This window comes from Carlito syrichta, unplaced genomic scaffold, assembly GCF_000164805.1.
Source record: "Carlito syrichta isolate Samal-C Ts95f unplaced genomic scaffold, Tarsius_syrichta-2.0.1 Scaffold305746, whole genome shotgun sequence".
NCBI classification, from domain to species: domain Eukaryota; kingdom Metazoa; phylum Chordata; class Mammalia; order Primates; family Tarsiidae; genus Carlito; species Carlito syrichta.
The window spans coordinates 293,436-313,335 of NW_007249842.1; positions in this window are offsets into that span (position 1 = coordinate 293,436).

Genomic DNA, 19,900 nt, shown 5'->3' on the forward strand with positions numbered 1-19,900 from the left:
CCACTGCTTAATACAATTTTATTAACTCATCAGTTTTGATGCCTTTTAGTGCTTCTGCTGTTTTTGTTTTACCTCTTCCACATGGGCAAAACATTTCCCTTTGAGGGTTTTTCCATCTGGGGAAACAACAACAACAAAAAGTAACTCGAGGCAAGATCAGGTGAATAGAGAGGGTAGGGTATGGGAGTCATACTGTTTGGGGGAAAAAACTACTGAAGACTAAGCGTGGTGTGGGCAGGTGTGCTCGTAAATCACACATCATGAAATGGGCAAATGCATTGACAGAATCTCCAAATAATTCACTGAGACGGAAGGTAACCTCTCACAACAAGGCTATCTGGTAACTAACGCCGATGGGTTCCTTGTGCTTACCCAGCCGGGGAAGCTTGTACTTCAAGAGCCATGCTCACCAAAAAATATGTCCATTATTTTGGGTCCCACCTTGTATTTTAGTAGGGAAAGACGCCACTGAGAACATAGTGTTGCCCAGCCTGTGCCAATACCTTAAGCACTTTTGAGGAGAGACCCTGAGAAGCTGAGATCAAACTTCAGAGTACAAGTACTTGCCCATGTGTGTTGAAATACCTCAGAGTACAAGAAATCTGGAAATGGGAACCGGTTGCTACCAGTGCCACTTGCAAGTACATAAAGTAAAGGATTATTTTTATGGCAATGCTGACAAGACCAATAAACTAAATGGGAAGGAACAAGTTCCTTCTTTTTCCTTTTGCCTGACAGTCTTCCTCTAATACCTGCATGTATTGCAGAGTCTAACATAGAGCCAGTTGGCAAAGGAAAAAATGTCATTTTCAGAACTTCAAACTCAGCATCACATTCCGATTATAGAAAGATATGCTTTGAGCTGAGAGACAATGGTTTACTATTTGACTGAAAGTATCATATGTGGGTTTTGGTCTATTGGTAAGTAAAAATTATATTGAGTTGCCACTTTTTATATTATACAAATTGATGAACCAAAAAAAAAAAAAAAAGACTTTATGATAACTTTTAGCACCTACAGTATGTGAGGGAAATGTTCTGAATAAACACAGAAATACATGCCTTGTTCTCATTTCTGACATTTAAACTAACCTCATAAACGCTTTACTTTGTTTGCCAGAGAAAAATCAATGCAAAATTGTCAAATATATTAAAATGATCTCTGCCCTTCTCTTAGTAATCCTCATCTGACTTTTCTTGCTTTTGCTGCATTGCATACACCTCGCATACACACAGCGTGTGCTTTAAACGTCTTTTCATTGATGTCAGCTCACTTAAGTCGTGAAAAAATCTTGAGAGGCAATTAGAAAAAACACGACTCTTTTCAGGAGGGCAACACAAGGATATGTCAAGGATTTTCAAGTACATGGTAGGAAAGATGTCTGTCCTTGAGTCAAATGACCTTTACAGTTCTTCCCCAAACCTTGAGCTTTAATAGTAGGATTGATCATGCATATGACCTCATCACATTATGTACCAAACATGGAAGTAACTATGACATTCTCCTAGAAGGGATTACTTTTTTCACTTCATACTTACATGATTCCAACCATATGTCACCTTTGATATCACACAACCTTGAGCCCTATATGGAGTTCACAGGAAAAGAAAAAAATTGTGAATTTTCTCCCCCCATCTCCACCCTTCCTCTTAATTATAAACCCAGAAAGGCCAGAAAGTTCATGTCATAAACACACCTGGCTCCACTCTTCATTTGTCTCCAGGCCTGACTGCTTGATGTCCTGCTAGCAGCCCAAGAAACAAAATATTATCAAGAAGCCGTCAACAGGGCTGATCTTCAGTTACTGCCTCATGGTATCATTTCTGTGAGGCCAAGAAAGACCCTCCATTCCTCCTCCAGGTCCTCAGAATGTACTGAGCACATAATGCCAGAAACATTCGCATTAGAGCACTTATTTCTTTCCATGGTGATGAACAGGGGTTTTGACCTCTATTAAAATGCAAGTATTTCTGGAAGAAATTTCACACTGTCTTTCCTAAAGCCCAATTTTGTTGTGAATATTGTACAAGAAATAGTCAGAAGGAAGAGGCTACTGAAAAGGGGGAAGAAGAAGATAGTCTGACTGCAAACAAATATAACTGTTTTGTAAATGTCAGTGCCTTCCTGTAAATGTGCTTTTTCAGAGCAGTTGTCTTGTTTCTTTTCATTTACTAGGTTTGAGGCACTTCCTCAAAGACACGCTTCCTAAGCGTTTCATACTCTTCAAAGCTTACCTTTTTTTCTATTATTGTACTCTGCTTATTTCCTTTATCATCTATTTGTAATAATATGAAATTCAATTTGTATTTGTTTCATGTTTAGTTTTACCACTAATATAAGCTATTTGAAAATTAGGATCCTGCATTTCTGTTTTCTCATTGTTTTTCAAGAGGCTAGTCCAGTGCCTGGTACAGATGTATGTGCTTTAATGTCCTTGGTTAGATGGATGAACAAGTGAATGAACAAACAGTATGAATGAATTGCATATTTTTATTCCATTTAAATATAAACATACTCTATTTACCATAAAACAGATAATAAATTATTAAACTTTAATTCAAATTTTTATTACATTTTGATGTTTTCGCTATTGGTAATTAAATTAGTAGCACATAGTGGGACTTTATTGATTTTTTTGGAGGGCTTTAATAATTTCACATTAAATCAGCAATAACAAAAAACAATTTATATGCTTTTCATGTTCTAAAGAAGTAATAAAAATGCTCAGCTAAATGACAATTTAATAATGTGAAGTTTCATTTGCAAATCTCTCATTTCTTTGTGCTCATACTGACACTGTCTTCTCTTTTACTTTTCCCAGTGTCTTCTCATCTTTAGCTTTAAAATGGAAAAGTGATTAAACATGTCAAAACAAATAACTCTGCGTTTTACGTTTTCAAGTAAATTAAAATTTCATGGACCTCTTGAAAACAGTCATATGGAAACATCTAATAATAACCACATCGGCATCTAATGGAGCAAGTTTCCACCATACTTTAAAAAAACCTTTAATGTTTTTATAAATCCCTTTTGAATGATAGCTGAAAAAAATTGAATTCAGCTCATTCCTATTAATGCTATTTGCGGTAATAGTTCTTTAGTTGTTTTATTTTGCACCATGGATTACGTGCACAACAGGAACACATACTGGGTGTACTTATGAAAAGAAACTACTTTTCACACTGTTAAGTTATATCACATCTTATTCTGCTGACCTTAGATTGAGAACAATTAACATATTCATTAACTGTAAATAAGACGGGAGGTAAAGTGGTGGTTTAATCCAAGCATTAGCACATCTGAAAATAAAATGTAGGTGTTTGTGTCTCAGAGCAATTTTTCTTCAAGATCAAAAGGCATTGGCAATGCCTAAATCTAAAGCCAAGACTGAATGATGGAGTTTTCTATCATTATCATTTTCCCTTCCTATATGTGCCAGAATGAATTATGCCCTTGTTGAACTGCTACTGGAAGCCCTGCACCAAGCAATGCACTTAGAAGATATAGAGAAGCATAAAACAGGCTCCCTAAGCAGGAAGAGTTTATTCTTTAAAGGGGAAAACAGATCTCAAACAAAAAATTACAATACAGTGTAATAAAATCCATAAAAATGATGTATAAAAGTTATTTTATGTATAAAGAAAAGAGCAACTTGCTTCCAGGAGGATTCAGTGGATATTTGACAGAGGAAGTAACATTTGATCTGAGACATAAAGGAAAAGGTCAGGGTTCTTGATTTGGGCAAGAGGCAAATCAAATTATCCCTAAACAGGCAAAGGGAACATTTAAAACAGGCAAAGGGAGCATTTAAAAGGTATGAAATTGCACAACATCTTCAGGCAACGTTAGTGGTTGGAGCATGTGAACTATTAAAAAAAACAACAGAAATTGCATATAATAATTCAAACTGGGAAGTGTGTGTCCTTTAGAGGATTCAGATATTATTCTATGAGTAGCTTTTAGACGCACATAAGAGACTCATAGGATCAAATTTCTATTTCAGAAATCTAATTATTATGGGAGTGTTTAACTCTTATGTCTCCAATTGTTTAAAGGTAAAGGTATATGCGTTATTAACATATCTACACGAGATTAGTGTTGAACAAAGATAAAACTAGATGAATCCAGCAATTAGAAAATCAGATATACTTGTTTGTCAATAGTGTTCAGATATTGCTTGATTTGAATGAAACCTTTTAAGAAAGAACTTTAGTTATATACAGTAATTCCCTACATATGAATGAGTTCCCTTTCAAGAGCATGTTTGTAAGTCCAATTTATTCATAAGTCCAACAAAGTTAGCCTAGGTACCTAACTAACACAATCAGCTATAGGACAGCACAAGCTGCAACACCACGGCTTTTACACTTGCTTCTGGACATTCTGGGTTTGAAATATACCGTACTACTGTACTGTATCCAGCACTGTACAGTAAAGTACACAAAAAGCACAACCATTTGTAGAGAATGCATGCACACAACAATGTACACCAGACACATGAACTAACTTACATGATTATACATGTGAACACACATTCGCATCTTTAAAAGTTCACAGCTTGAGAGTTCATATGTAGGGTACTTACTGGAACCAACTCCATTCATTTTTAATGTGGGTTAAATTTATGAGTCTTCATATTATTTTAAAATATACTGAACAAGGTAGAGTATGCTCATCTCTTTTGAGTCATAACCATATTTCCTGAAGGCCAGAATCAGTACATGATCTACAAGTAATTTTTTTCATACTTATGAATTCACTTGTATAATATGAGCAACTCAAGTATACAAGCAAATCCAAATTAATTGTGCACCTAATAATAATAATAATTTTGAGTCATCTAACAACTCAGAATATGTGATGAGAGCATATTATTGCCTCCTAAACTGATAAATGTACATATAAGGTACACAAGCCACAATTAAGAAATTTGTTACCTATCTATGAATCATATTTATTTATATTTGGTTTTTGGTGCAGAAGCTGCAAAGCAGACATGACATAAATTATTCAAGGGTTTTAGTTATCTGATACTATGCAGTTGAGAGTATAATTAGTAGACCTTAGAAACATCAAAGATTTGCTTGGAAAAGTGTAACATTATTTTTAGCTATCCAGCCCCTGAACCACTATGACTGACAAATTGGTTTGTCGATATCACAAGAAATTGCAAAACAAGATAGTTGTTTTCTTAAATACTGTCATAAAGCTACTAAGTGTTTCCAGGATAATGTCATTTGATGTAAAAATAAATATTCTATATAGAGACCAACAATATAAGCGATGTTAATGGATACTTATCAAATATATCTAGACAATTTCTTTTATTTATGTTCACATTCTTAGGAACCAAATTTATTTATTAAATTATGTAAGTATGAAATAAAAATGTTTCCGTTAACCTCTGCTTCAGAGAAGAAAATTATTGCTGAGTTTATAATTGCAGAAGTTTTATCTGAGTTGCAAACCATATAGCTGAATGCCTTTGTTTCTGTCAAGATTTTATTTTTTATTATTATAGCTATATTTTAAATTACTAATACCTACTTCTATTAATTAAGCATATATTTATTTATATTTTATTAATACCAACAGCTTTTATGGCATAAAATATGCCCATCATAGAGAATGTAGAGGTTTAAAACCCAGAAGGAGTCCAGCATTTAACAAACATGTTATAAAATTGCAATATGATGTGTTAAGTACTATAATATATATATGCATTTAAAAGTGACAATTAAATCTTAAGAGGGGAGGTTGTTTATTTTTATTTTGTTGTTGAGGAAGTACTGTTAAAGCTAAAATATGTGAAAGTATAGAGGTGTGGGAGAGATGAAAAGTAATACCGCTAGTAGTGACAGAATGCTCAAATCGCAGAGATGATTTCAGACTCAGAAACCTGAGAGAAGAAGAAAGAATCACTGAATCTGTTGGGTAAGTAAGAGAACTGATAGTAAATAATTTTGCATGCTAAATAAAGAAATTTGGATTATCTCCTAAAAGTATAAAGGAACTATTAAAATATTTTTTGAAAAAACAGATTTTTATCAGCAATAATAGAAATATCCAGAAAAAGACATTCAAGAATAGTCAACAAAAGTTCAAAAGCACTTGGTGACTAATTGATAAATAATATTGACAATAACAGAGATACAAAATATACAAAAGGAAATGTATCTGGGAGTGATGAGTTCAGCTTAAGACATGTCATGTCGGAAGTACCAGTTGACTAGCCCAACTCAGATTTGCAATAAGCAGAAATAGGAGAATTTGGATTTTCCTTCTGATACTTTAATATGTGGAATAGGATAAGTGAGCCTTTTTCTGTGGGGGTGCTTTATATCCTGGATACTATTGTTCAGTCGGCCTAACTTTGACCACATATGTGTATATAATAAATATATGTTTTATGTCTAATTAAGATATATGTATATATTTACCACTATTATATACCAGCTGAGTATAATGTCTGGCATATAACAGGAACTCAACACCAATGTACTGAATATATGTGAGCATCCAACCAGTGTTTTTCTGTAAGGACGATTTTTCTGAGTGGGTTCTATTTCGATTATCTTGAATCTGATTTAAAAGAAAAGAGCTGATTCACTGTTCAGTATTCTCACTCCTAGTGTACATGGCTCTATCCATTCTAGAATATCCTTTCTCATGCATTATTGTATAGATTTTATCCCAGAGAAACCTTAAAAGATTTATTTGATGAGTCTCTATTCCTTTTTCATCAAAAGGAACTCTAAACTGGTAATGTTTCTATTTGTTGAGTAATCTGCTTTGACCTTCTCTCTGCTCCAGAACAAAAGAAGGAGAGCAAAGGAAGGTTTATACTTTTTCATAAAACCTCATCAAGGACTTACATTTGCCTCATCTATGCTACCAGAGCATGTTCTATGAATGAAATCTTTTGCTCTTAAGCAGATCAACAAAAAAACCATACCCAGTGTCTTGTCTCCTTAAAGCAAAAAGCATCTTTGGCAATCTCTCATCTGTCTTTTTGCACACTCACAAATGTTCTTTCTACCTCTTGGTAGCAGAGATTTGTCGATATTCTACTCTGGGGCACATGGGAATACCCATAGTTGGCCTACTGAATGGTCCATCAATATTCTTATGTAGTTTAGTGTTTATGTGACTCCATATATCACTGCTTAAAATTTAATCTTTAGATTATCTTCAGAGCTCATTTAGTACAAGAAAAAGGCAATTTGCCTTGTAACTATTATTATGAATAATGTTGTACAATACAAAATAAGAAGATAAAAAAACTCTCCTTTCATAAGCTAATAGTTGCTCTTGCTTTTGGTCTGTTAATAATTAGTCAATCCATTATTAATGGCAGAAGAAGAAATCCAATATTTCTCCATGTGTTGCACATGGGTGTAGACAGGTATAAATTTAGAAACTGAAAATGTCTTCTATGGATCTAATTATGCTGGAGCTCTTTAGTCATAATCATTCTTTTACACGGTATTTACTGTTCACTTTATTTTCTCTCTTCCTATCCATCAGTCAGACCACAGTGTGTGGGCTGGATGGCACATCAACCTTGGGAGCTGTTGTAATAGTTAACAAGCACCCTCCAAGCATTATTCAGTTTCACCCCACCTAGAAGGACATGCATCTTTAATTTTGGCTACAATATGTTAGCTGAGCTAAGTAAGCATTAAAAATGTGTTTGACTTTTAGGAAAATAAAATTCACTTTCTGTCTTGAATCTATCTATCAATAATATTTGTCTACTGCACTCCAGCCTGGGCATGGAGTGAGACTCCAACTCAAAAAAAAAAAATTTCTCAACAATCATTAGACACAAACTCAGTGGCCTCTGGCAGCGGAGACTTGTTTCTCACTCATGGGTTCTCCTAAAAGCTGGGGTTGGGTTCTGTTCTCCTGGTGATGATCAACACACAGTGTTCTAGGCCGAATCACACAAGTTCAAGCCTTTGTCATGAAACCTAGGAAAAAGTGAAGGAAGTCCAGAGAACATAAACTCAGGCTAATGAAGTGACCATCAGGACATCATATCTGCAAGAATCAAGACAGTTTAGGAATGTGTCTCAGTGTAGTTGATGAAGAGTCAGGAGGTAGGGCAACCATGAGTCTCAGGTCATAAAAGTCAGAAAGAAATAGATGACTGGGCTCTACAACACAACAGCAGGAATATCTTAACAGTTAGCTCCTTAAAATTAAAAAAAATTGAAATCTACCCATTCAAAAGGCAAAAAAGATAATACAGCATCCATATTTGCTTAAAATAAGTGGCACATTTCTGGAGTGTGCTGTCTGTATTGTTTTAGTGAATTTAAAATATTTATAAGCACCTCAATATGTTTCATTTATTTTTTCAAGATACTTAACCAATTTTTCCTTCTAGATTGTTCTTTAACCTTCTGTCTCCTATGGTTGAGAAAGAGCTACTATCTTTTGAAATCTTCTTTGTTAATACAGAACACAGTTATTTAGGTTTCATCTCACTATGTCATTTTTATATAACTACTCATTATCCCAATTAAATTGTAACCTTCTCTACAATGTAGAGGGCAGGCAATGTATTGTGTCTTCTATGGTGTCAAGAAGAGAGCAGTAAAGTTAGGTGTGGAAGAAACCTCTGTAAATAATTATGTCTCATATGGTTGAAATGGATGAGCTTCTGGGATTTCTAAATTAGATATCTTAAATGGCAGAATAGAGTCTGTGACTTACCACTCTTTTCCCATTTTCTATTCTTGAACAAAGTCATTTTAGCTTTTTCTGGAGTCAGATATTCAATTGTAAAAGGTTGAATTTAAAAAGTGAGATTCATTCTAAAACTCAAGATAAAGCAAAATACAAGGAGAAAATGAAAATCCGTTCTACTGTAAATCCCTCTACAACTAGAGAGATACATATTGACTTTTTTTGGTAGCAAAATCTTACGTGACAGGTGTTTGTGCCTGAACTGCTCAACAGATAAGTAGAAGACTTTATTCTCAAGTGATCCTGGCATACTCATGTGGAGAAAGCAAAAGCATAATTGAAAGAACGTTGTTATTTAGTTTTCGTCGTTTAGTAAGTTAAGAAACAAAGGGAACTGTTTGTAAGTATTTCTCATTTTTAAAAGCCAGGTGTGACAGTTGATATTATTTAATAGGACTGAGTTTATAAAGCAGGCCCCATAGAGGCCGCTTATTCATTGTGAGACTCCGCGCCTGTAGCTGCCTCCAGGTGAGTGGGGCCTTGTCGTAGGATGGATAAACCAAGTAGTTAGGCTTTGTGCCAAGCGGGGCTCAAAAAAGACTTATAAGAAGCACATGGTTCCCATTCAAATGTGCTTTAAAAAATACTAAAATAATAAATTTACTCTTTTGTAAGCTTTATTTTTAATGGACACATAATTTTACATATTTTTGAGTTACAATGTGAACTGTAAGAGATAGTTAAGTGTAAGGAAGAGTAATTTAAATAAATGCAACATTTTGGTCTAAATAGGTTTATAGAATCAGAAGTGAAATTTAAGGCTTCTTAGTTGGCACTCTTAATTTTAAGTATTAGAAAACTGAAGTCAATATGCGTTAGTTTTTTGTTTGTTTGCTTATCTCAGTTTAAAATGTATTCCCTCCTTTGTTATAGATTCTAACTTTAATTGTGCTTCTCAGATTCAGGGGACAACAGCATTTTTTGACTACAATCGACCCTTCTGTGGTTTTTTTTTTAATGAACATATTTTTTTATTTTAAAATTGTGGGGTACAGTTAAGGGTTAGATATACAAATATGCATCGTTCAGGCACCCTTGTTGATAAGGGGTGTCTCCCCGTCCCCAGACAGATATTGACTACCGTTAATCCCACCTCCCTTCCCCTCCCTACCCCCCCCATAGTTTCCCGCCACTGTCAATCCTTTTCTTATAGTATTATGATAGATGTTCAAGGTCCACTATATGAGTGAGAACATGTGATACTCAGATCTTTGTTTCTGTGAGAGATTAGTCAGTATTATAGGCTCTAGTTCCATCCAGGTTGCTGCGAAATTCATGATTTTGTTGGGTTTTTTGTATGGCTGCATAGTATTCCATCGTGTATATGTACTACATTTTTTTAATTTGTAGGAATGTAAACTAGTGCAACCTCTGTGGAAAGCAGTGTGGCGATTCCTAGAAGCTCTAAATATCAACCTCCCATATGACCCCGCAATCCCCCTACTGGGAATATACCGTGAAGAACTCAAATCACTCTATAAAAAAGATACCTGCACACGTATGTTTATCACAGCATTGTTCACAATAGCAAGAACCTGGAACCAACCATGCTGTCCTCCCATGGTTTTTGTTCCATTTATTTCCTCAGGCTGGATCCCTTTTTCTACTTTAAGGATTTCAAATGAAAACTAAAACTTCATAAAACAATTTGGTATTTTAGGGAATCATTTTGATTTGTTGTGATGGAAAAGTAATTTTCTTATACTCCTAATCTCATTACCTGAGACACTTACCAGGGAAAAAAATGAATCATACAAGGCAATTATTTGGTTTAGCTGTTCCAAGGAGACCTACTGAGGTGGAATCAGTCTACATGATACTAAAAAGCTCAACAAGAGATTCTGAATAGATACCATATTTTAAAAACATGATACTGAAAAGCTCAACAAAAGATTCTGGTAAATACCTTATTTTAAAAACTACTGATAAAGTTCACCATCCTTATTTCAATACTGATGGCATTAAAATTTGATAGTAATTACCACAAAATATATTTTACTACAAAATATAATTTTATTAACAATGCCCCCCTAGAAGAATCCCACTACTGCCAGTCCTGCCCCATAAATTGCCAAGTTTTTAAACAAACCAAGTAGTGCTTTTGATACCACATCTAAAATTGTTCCATTGCAATAAGGCCGATTGGGTTTTTTTGTTTTCAAATCTTTTTCCCTCTAACCAACCCTGGAAAACATTATATGAAACCTGACATTTCCCTTTCTTGACTATTCTCATCCACACACCTTTGACATTTACATTAGTGGTTAATATCATTAGTTTTTGTTGTCTCCATGTTTATTGTGCTTTCTCATTCAAGAATCTTCATATTCTTTCCCAAGATTCCCAGAGTAATGGTATAACACTCTACCTCTAATATCAAATGGTAAATTTTTGCCAGTGGAGTTGATTTTTCTCTATCATTTACAGTGTTGGGGGAAGACCTCGCCAAAAGCAAAAGTATCTTTCAGAGGAAGGGACCCTTGTAGTACAGGCTACCCCTGCTAGGTAAGTGCTATAGGAGCCCACTGACATCAGTGTACCAGCTAGTGTTGCTATGAGAAACTGTGTTTGGTTTCAGTAAATTTTTTTTTTAGATTCTTTCAATACTTTTGTCCATTTCATAATAGGTGACTTACAAATGCACCTGCCCACACAACACTGAATATTCATCAGTTTTTGACCAAAAACGGCGTGACCCCCATACCCTATGTCTGTATTCACCCAATCTCACCCCAAGATACTTTTTTTGTTGTTTCCCCATATTAAAAACAAAAACAAAAAACTTCAAAGGGAAATGTTTTGCCAATGTGGAAGAGGTAAAACAACAAACAGCAGAAGCACTAAAATCATCAAAAATTGATGCATTCAAAAACTGTTTTGAGAACTGAAAAAAGCATCTTGAGAGGTGTATTGCATCAAATGGAGAGTACTTTGAAGGTGACCGAAGTTTAAACATGTATGAATAAATACACAATTTTTTTTCAATAAATACATTCCAGTTTTGGGGGAATCCCTCTCATATAATTGGTATATTTCTTGACTAGATAGTCCAAATATAACACTGAAGGCAAATCCCAAAATATATCAATAAAATTCAACTCAAAGGTATGTTTTAAGTGACATCCGTATGTAATGTTAAATGTAGACAATAAAAATTATAAATAAGAGTTACTGATGTTATTTTAAGAGCTCTATGTGTCCAATATTTTCAAATAAAAATAGTTGCTATGGTAAATATAGATTTTTTTCTAATTAACAGTTTTTTTCCTAAACTGCTTTTGATATGTAAATATTTATAATCTTTGCAATAATCCCATATAATAAAGGTTAGGTTTGATTTAACTTCATTTCATGAGAAATTTTATGCTCTAACTCCAAAAATAAACCAAAATGTATGTGAAGATTTGAGATATTTCAGTGTATTATATTGAAATTTCATTTCCATTATATTAAAGTTCCCTTTTTCATTGCTATCATATCAGAAAAATAAAATTTGCATATGTTTCATATTTAAAGATAAGTTTTGTAAATGATATCTTTTCCCTAATTGTTACTGAGAAATTAATTATAATGCATTTGTCATCTTTTCAACATACTATTTCAAACATATTATAATTTAGAAATGTAGATTATTCCCTTTCTTAAAGCTCTCTATAAATATTGACTCCAACAAGGGAAAAAAGTAAAAGTATAGTCACCATTCTATATTATATATGACACATGTAATGGTGAACAGACTATACTGGCAATAAGGCCAATCAGTGCCTTTATAAGATTAGATCAGTATAGCAGTCTCAAATTAAGCAATGCAAATCACTTCAATTGAGTGGTATTGTTTTCACTCTTTCAAGTAATTCCACCAAATGTATAATAATCATGAACACTGATAAGAAAAATATATGTGTTACTTTTTCATATATATGTGTTTTCATATATATATATATTCATATTCATATATATATGTGTTTTCATATATATATATTGGTTATGCAACTCTAATGTCATAATCTTGACTTAAGAAAACAATAGATTTGTGATAGCTAAGTCTTTATCATTGAACCACAGAACTTTGCCTAAACGTGTATGTGGTATATATCATGTAATTATATATTTCAGAAACCAAATCAGGTGTTTGGAGCTTGGAGTAATGATCTCATTGGATGAATAGTTTCTGATTAAAGTAGTATCAGGAAACTGAGTCAAGAATTATGTCTTCCATTTGCCAGCTTCCTGCATATTAGGCATTACATTATAATCGTGAAACCTGCAAGTGAAATATATTCCTCGAAAAAAAAAATACCTGCAATTAAATAATTCAAAATGTCATTTATTTAATTCACATTTATTGAGTGCCCAGAATTTTCAAGATATTATGCTAGACACTGTCAGGAATACAGAGATGATTAACATGATGTTTCTACACTCTCTGGATATAATCCTCACTAATATTGGTTCATTTTAATTTATACTTTTATTGCCTTTCTTAATGATGATATCCTCAGTTGATAATTTTGAAGATAAGCAGACTTTTCAGTGACTATTTAATGTATACCAATAATAGCTTTATTTTTATTATGTTTGGGTAAAGAGAAAAAGGTTTATTTTTTCCTTGACATTTATAGCATCCTATGTACCTGTGCTCCCTGAAAGTTTACCTAAATCACATTTATTCCAAATGGACAACATTTAACTTTAAAAATGTCAAAGGAAGAATACAATTCTCTATAGAGCAATACTGAGTTGATTGACTGAATGATAATTATGGAATGATGAATTATGCATTCATTTTCATTTCAAATATTGATTAGTAAGTATATTGATTCTAAAACTAATTTATTCTGTTGTTCAGTAGAATCATTACCATGTAGTTACTTACCTTTCAATTTTTCTGTTAATATTTAATTAAATCAAATATTTTTTCAGAGTCATTTGTAACTCTATGGTTATAATTTCTTAATTCATGTTAACATAAATGTTGTAAGATATTACATTGTTCAAGTAATTATGCATAATTAGATTCAAAGACAAAGTAGTTACCTACCTTTAAAAACAGCATAATTTTCCAGTTGAGTAATTCTGGCTGAAAAATCAAACTAGTAAGATTTCTTGGAGCTGAATTCAAGGATCTAAGATGAAAGATGAAGCTCAGGATATTTTGTAATTTAACACTGGACTCATATGCACCAGATCTTTCCAGGAACATATCCCACCCCTAACCCTGACTGTAAGGGCAGACACAAACACCTGCATAGTTTGGTGTATTTAAGCACTGCTTCTTTAAAAAGTGTAATTTTATACCACAAAATGCCTTAACAAAACTTTTACAGAAAGACAAATCAAGAAGAAAGGAAAGAAGAAAGGCTGCATATTAATGCCAGCATTAAAACAATTTTCTGTAGTTTGGCATAATATTTAACTCCTCAATTTTTGGCAACTCAGACATACAAGGAGACACAAAAATTACATAGATCTTATTTTTTAAAAAAATACATCAAAAAAGAGAATGTGTCGATGGCATTACAATCTAGACAAATGGGTGTTATCCCCAACAATGTTATATTCAAAAATGAATTTCTTAAATCTAATGACATAAACTGTGTTACAGATATAGAGCTTTCTGATTGTGTAAATTGATTTTCTCCAGTTTCCAAATTCCCTATTTGTAAACTAATCTAATATTCACCACCCTCTAGTTATCCTTACTGATTCTCCTCTCATGCTCATAGTGCTGAATTTACATTTCTACCTTTCATTTACTTGTCAATTAACTAGAATCTATTTGTCTTCACCCTTTAACAGAACTGCTCTAAGATTATATTGCCATTTTGATGTCCAAATGCAGTCAATATTGGTTAGTCTTTACCTAATGGAAGCCAGCTGGTACATTTTATACCTGTTATCTACTTACTCTCAAGGCTGTCTGTTAATTTCCATAATACCCTGATTATTATTTGTTCTTCCTGTGCCACCCTGACCGTTCCTCCTATGTCTCCACCACATGCATGTCCTACCTTAAGGGTTGACACTGTCTGGAGTTTCCAACTACACTCATCCCGCTTTAATCTTTATGCATTCTGTTATTCACATGCTTCCAATAATCAGTGACTTCTAAATCTGTATTTCCTGAACAACTAGCTAGTCAAATTTGTATCAACCTCCCTTCTACAGTCACAGCTGAAAGGTCCATAGGCACCTCAATTTCATAGTGCTCCAAATTGAGTTTTCCTCCTTCCTTAAAAATGGCTCTTTCTCTTCTTCCTTCACTTTTAAAAAATTCTACTTATACTTTATTTCAGTTGGCCAGCATCCTCAAACTCCCATTCTCTACGCTGGAAACCCAGCCATCATCTTTTATTCCAACCTCTTTTCACTGTCCAATCAATTATCAAGTTCACAGCTTCCTGATTTTATCTCTTAAAATATTCGGTAGCCCCTTCCTTTTTTCTGCCCTTACTTGATGCCCCTGGTTATAGCTATTATATTTCTTATTCATGTGGCCAATTTACCCTCATCAGTAGTCAACTCCCAGTCTTTGTTCTTGATCCTGTCATTTTTAATTCCAGACAAGTAACAGTTGAATCTATTTAAGCCACAAAACTGACTGTATCAAATACTGCTTGAAATTGCCCCAGCCTCTTAACTTGGTTTCTTGCACCTCTAGAGATTAAACTATGCCAGTGCCCAAACATTTTTATTTTCCCACTTAGACCATACTGTTTCTTGCCAACCTACTTTGGTCATTTAGGGTATCAATCTTGCCTCTGTCTTCTTTGTATCATCTTTTGAGAGTTTAGATACCTGCTCCAGTTCTTACTGCACTTGTCATATAGTTTTATATTAATTCATTTGTATTTCTGCTTTTCCTATAATTGAGGATAGTTTTATATAATGCTTAATACATATATGATTGATAACTGAATGAATGAATCTTGAATGCATTTAAAAGAATTTAAAATTTGTAGTAGAGTAACCGAGAAGTGTATGCTCTTAGATTAGTTTTCCTCATAAATAATTTTTTCTTTAACACTTTTTAGAAGCTGGATATTCAATGATTTGAAACTAATCTGAGATGTCAGAGAGCAGTCTCACAAGCATAGTTAATATTTGATTTTTTTCTTTAGTTGTGATACAATAATATTAATTATAATTTTCTTGATGACTATCATTGGCATAAAATATTTAGGTTGCTTTTTCTTTTACTTTTATAAATGATTGACATGGTTTAGTTAACCCAACATATGCTTGGAATACCATTTTTATATGCCAGGCATACACTACTTTTCTACACACCCTATCTCCTGCCTTAACCAGACAACATTTTTAACAATTCCTGACTCAGAATCTCCCAACTTTCCAAAAAGTGTCTATGAAGTATCTAAAAAAAAATTGACACATATAATGAGATACAGAATTAGTACTGACTTGGAATCTATTGCATGGAAGAAATTTTATTACCTATAAAATGGCTAATATTAAATTTATAATAGCAAATGGAGATCATCCATGATGTTGCTGCCAGAAAGAGACCTGGTTTGGGCACCTGGAGGCGGAAGGAAATATACTTTGTATTTCTTCTTCTATCCCCACTTCAGAAACTCTTGGTCTGTACCAGTCATCAAATTGGATAGTCATGTACCTGGTAGACTTTTTGCAGTAGCCGGAGTAATTTCTCCACCCTTAAACAGAACCTTCTTCCAAATTCCAGTCATAGATAATACAAGTGACTAGAAGTGAGTGGGGTGAGGATGTCACAGGTAGGATATTGCATCCTGGGAAGCAAGGGAAAGCCACACACACTGATGCTGACTGCAATGGCACCTGGGGGAGTTCTGAAAGCTGTAACCCTGACAGTTCAAATTTCCTATGGGCTCCATCACTTAACATTGTCACAGAATTTGGGAGTGAGTATACATGGAGAAAAATTAACAGATATATAGAATCATATAAAATATTCTATAATTCAAGGACATCAGTAGCAGATGCAGGGAACTGATTATGCCTAAGACAGAGGTGGGTCCTCTGTACTCCTGCCTCTGAATGGTATACCCAGAAATGTCCCTTCAGCACAACAAATCCAACAAACTATGGTTCATCTTGCTCCCTCTTCATATTAATAACAACATCATATTGAGTTGTTCTGTTTTAGAAACTGGATTTTTCAAAACTTTTATTTTCTTCCCAATATCTGGTTACTTGTCAACTCCTTCCCATATTCTCTTGCATACATGGCTGTCTCTTCTCATGACCTCTGTAATCCAAATCCTTATTATCTCTTAATAAAATAAGTGAATTAGCTTCCACAATGCTTTTTCTGATCCAGGTATCAATTCCTTTCAATCCATTCTAAATCTGACATTTTACTAGTAGTTGTAAAGCACAATTTCAGTTGTGACCCTCCTGCTTATGCTTTCCAATACTTCTTCATTGCACATATTGAGAAACCTAAACTGACAACTGGACAGAACCCAACCAATACTGTTTGTCTCTTGATTCTTCTGTTCTCTGAAAAGGGGACGTATGTAACAAGAGAAAAAGGAACTGTAACTTAGAAAGAAAACCTGTAAAATATAGTGAGAACCAAAAATCCATGTAAGCTATATAAGAATATATATGCTTATATTGATATATTTTTAAACATATCTTTTATTTTAAAATTGTGGAGTACAGTTAAGGGTTAGGTATACAAATATGCATCGTTCAGGCACCCTTGTTGATAAGGGGTGTCTCCCCAACCCCAGATAGATATTGACTATCATTAATCCCACCACCCTTCCCCTCCCTACCCCCTCCATAGTTTTCCACACTGTCAGTCCTTTTCTTATAGTATTATGATAGATGTTCAAGGTCCACTATATGAGTGAGAACATGTGATACTCAGATCTTTGTTTCTGTGAGAGATCAGTCAGTATTATAGACTCTAGTTCCATCCAGGTTGCTGCGAAATTCATGATTTTGTTCTTTTTTATGGCTGTGTAGTATTCCATCATGAATATGTACCACATTTTTTAATCGAGTCCTCTTTTGATGGACAGCATAGTTGGTTCCAGGTTCTTGTTATTGTGAACAATGCTGCGATAAACATATGTGTGCAGGTATATTTTTTATAGAGTGATTTGAGTTCTTCAGGGTATATTCTCAGTAGGGGGATTGCGGGGTCATGTGGGAGGTCGATATTTAGAGCTTTTAGAAATCACCACACTGCTTTCCACAGAGGTTGCCCTAGTTTACACTCCCACCAACAATGTAGCAGTGTTCCCTTTTCACCACATCCTTTCCAGCATCTGTTATTTTTTGAGTTATTGATGATGGCTATTCTGACTAGAGTTAGGTGGTATCTCAGTGTGGTTTTAATTTGCATCTCCTTGATGATTAGTGAGGTTGAACGTTTCTTCATGTGTCTGTTGGCTGCTCGTATGTCTTCTTTTGGGAAGTGTCTGTTCATATAACGGGGTTGTTTGTTTTTTTCTTTTCAGCACGTTTGAGTTCCTTGTAAATCCAAGATGTTAGGCCTTTGTCAGACATGGAGTTGGCAAATACTTTTTCCCAGTCTGTGAGCTGTCTCCCTGCTCTCTTGATGGTTTCTTTGGCTTTGGAGAAGCTTGTCAGTTTAATAATGTTCCACTTGTCTATCTTATCTCTTATGGCCTGTGCGTTTTGGGTTTTGTTCAGGAATTGGATGCCAGTTCCAATTTCCATAAGGGTGTGTCCTGCATTTTCTAAGGTTTGAGGTTTTACATTTAGGTCTCTGATGCATTTGGAGTTAATTTTTGTGTATGGGGATAGATAGGAGTCTTGTTTGAATCTTCTGCATGCGGTCAGCCAGTTTTCCCAGCACCATTTGCTGAATAGGTTCTCCTCTCTTCAGTGGTAGGTGGTGGAGGCTTTGTCGAAGATGAGTTGGTTGAGAAATTGAGGTTTTGCTTCTGGAATCTCAATTCTGGAACCCAGATCTCTACAAGGCAGTATCCAAGGGCCTCCACAGGCGGCAGGCAGCTTGGGGCCGTGTGAGAAGGTGCAGCCAGGGAGGGAGCTGGGATCTCCATGCGGCCGGGCTCAGGGACGCCTGGGGTGAAGCAGTAGTGGTCAAGGGACTGCAATAGCCGGCCTTGTGTGGGTCCAAGGGTCTCCAGGCCTCAAGCCGGTGCGGCTGGCGGTGGGCAGGGGGTAGGGAAAGGAAAGTAAGAGTCTTTTTGGGTACTCACTTTCGGAGAATCTTACAGTCCCACCTATGCCATTGCCATCTTACTGGAATGCCTCAATATTGATATTACTGTATTTACTTTAGTGTTTTCCAGAATTTTTGAATTTGGGCCATTTTGGTAAAATAAAGAGCCCCCGGGAGGAAAAAAAAATATGAAAGATGCTGTTTTTGTGACACATCAAGAAAGAATGTGATAAGTAATATGGCATTTTAATTTGTGATAGAAAAAAAAAATGGGCAAATACTATAAATACTATAACCATTTGAACTGCTCTTTTGGAATACTGGATCATACTAAAAAATATAATTTTTCCATAGATCACACTATAAGATGCAATACTAATGGAAACCATCATGGTTCCCTGAAATTCAAATTTAAATACTACTCACATCAACAATATTGCTGATTCCATCACAATGAGGAAACATCTCAGAGATTATTTAATGGAGTAGCATTTGCTATGTAGAGAGGAAAGATGGATAAAGACATATGTAGACTCAAACTGCATTTGAGCAAAGGGCACATGGGGACTGGTAGACTAACTGATGAACTTTAGAAGTCATTTACCGAAAAGTTGAATATTAATTCTAGAATCTATTTGTCTTAAAGCACTCAGGATTAAACCTTTCAAGATCAAGGATTCTGTCTAATCAGTTCCACTGAATTGAAATATGTGGCCCTTCTGCTTTTTAAAAATAATCTCCATATCCCACCCATCATTCAAGTTTTTTTTCCATTTAAAATACTCAGTAATTTAAACCATTCTAGGCTACTCTGGCCTGGAGTACTTTATCAATAATCTTTAGACTTTAGCTTAAACATGCATTTGATAATGAACAATGAATCTTTTATAAAATGCTACTATTTAATTTTTGTCTCAAACTATTTGCACTTTTTTTTTTTTTTTGAGTTGGAGTCTCACTCTGTCACCCAGACTGGAGTG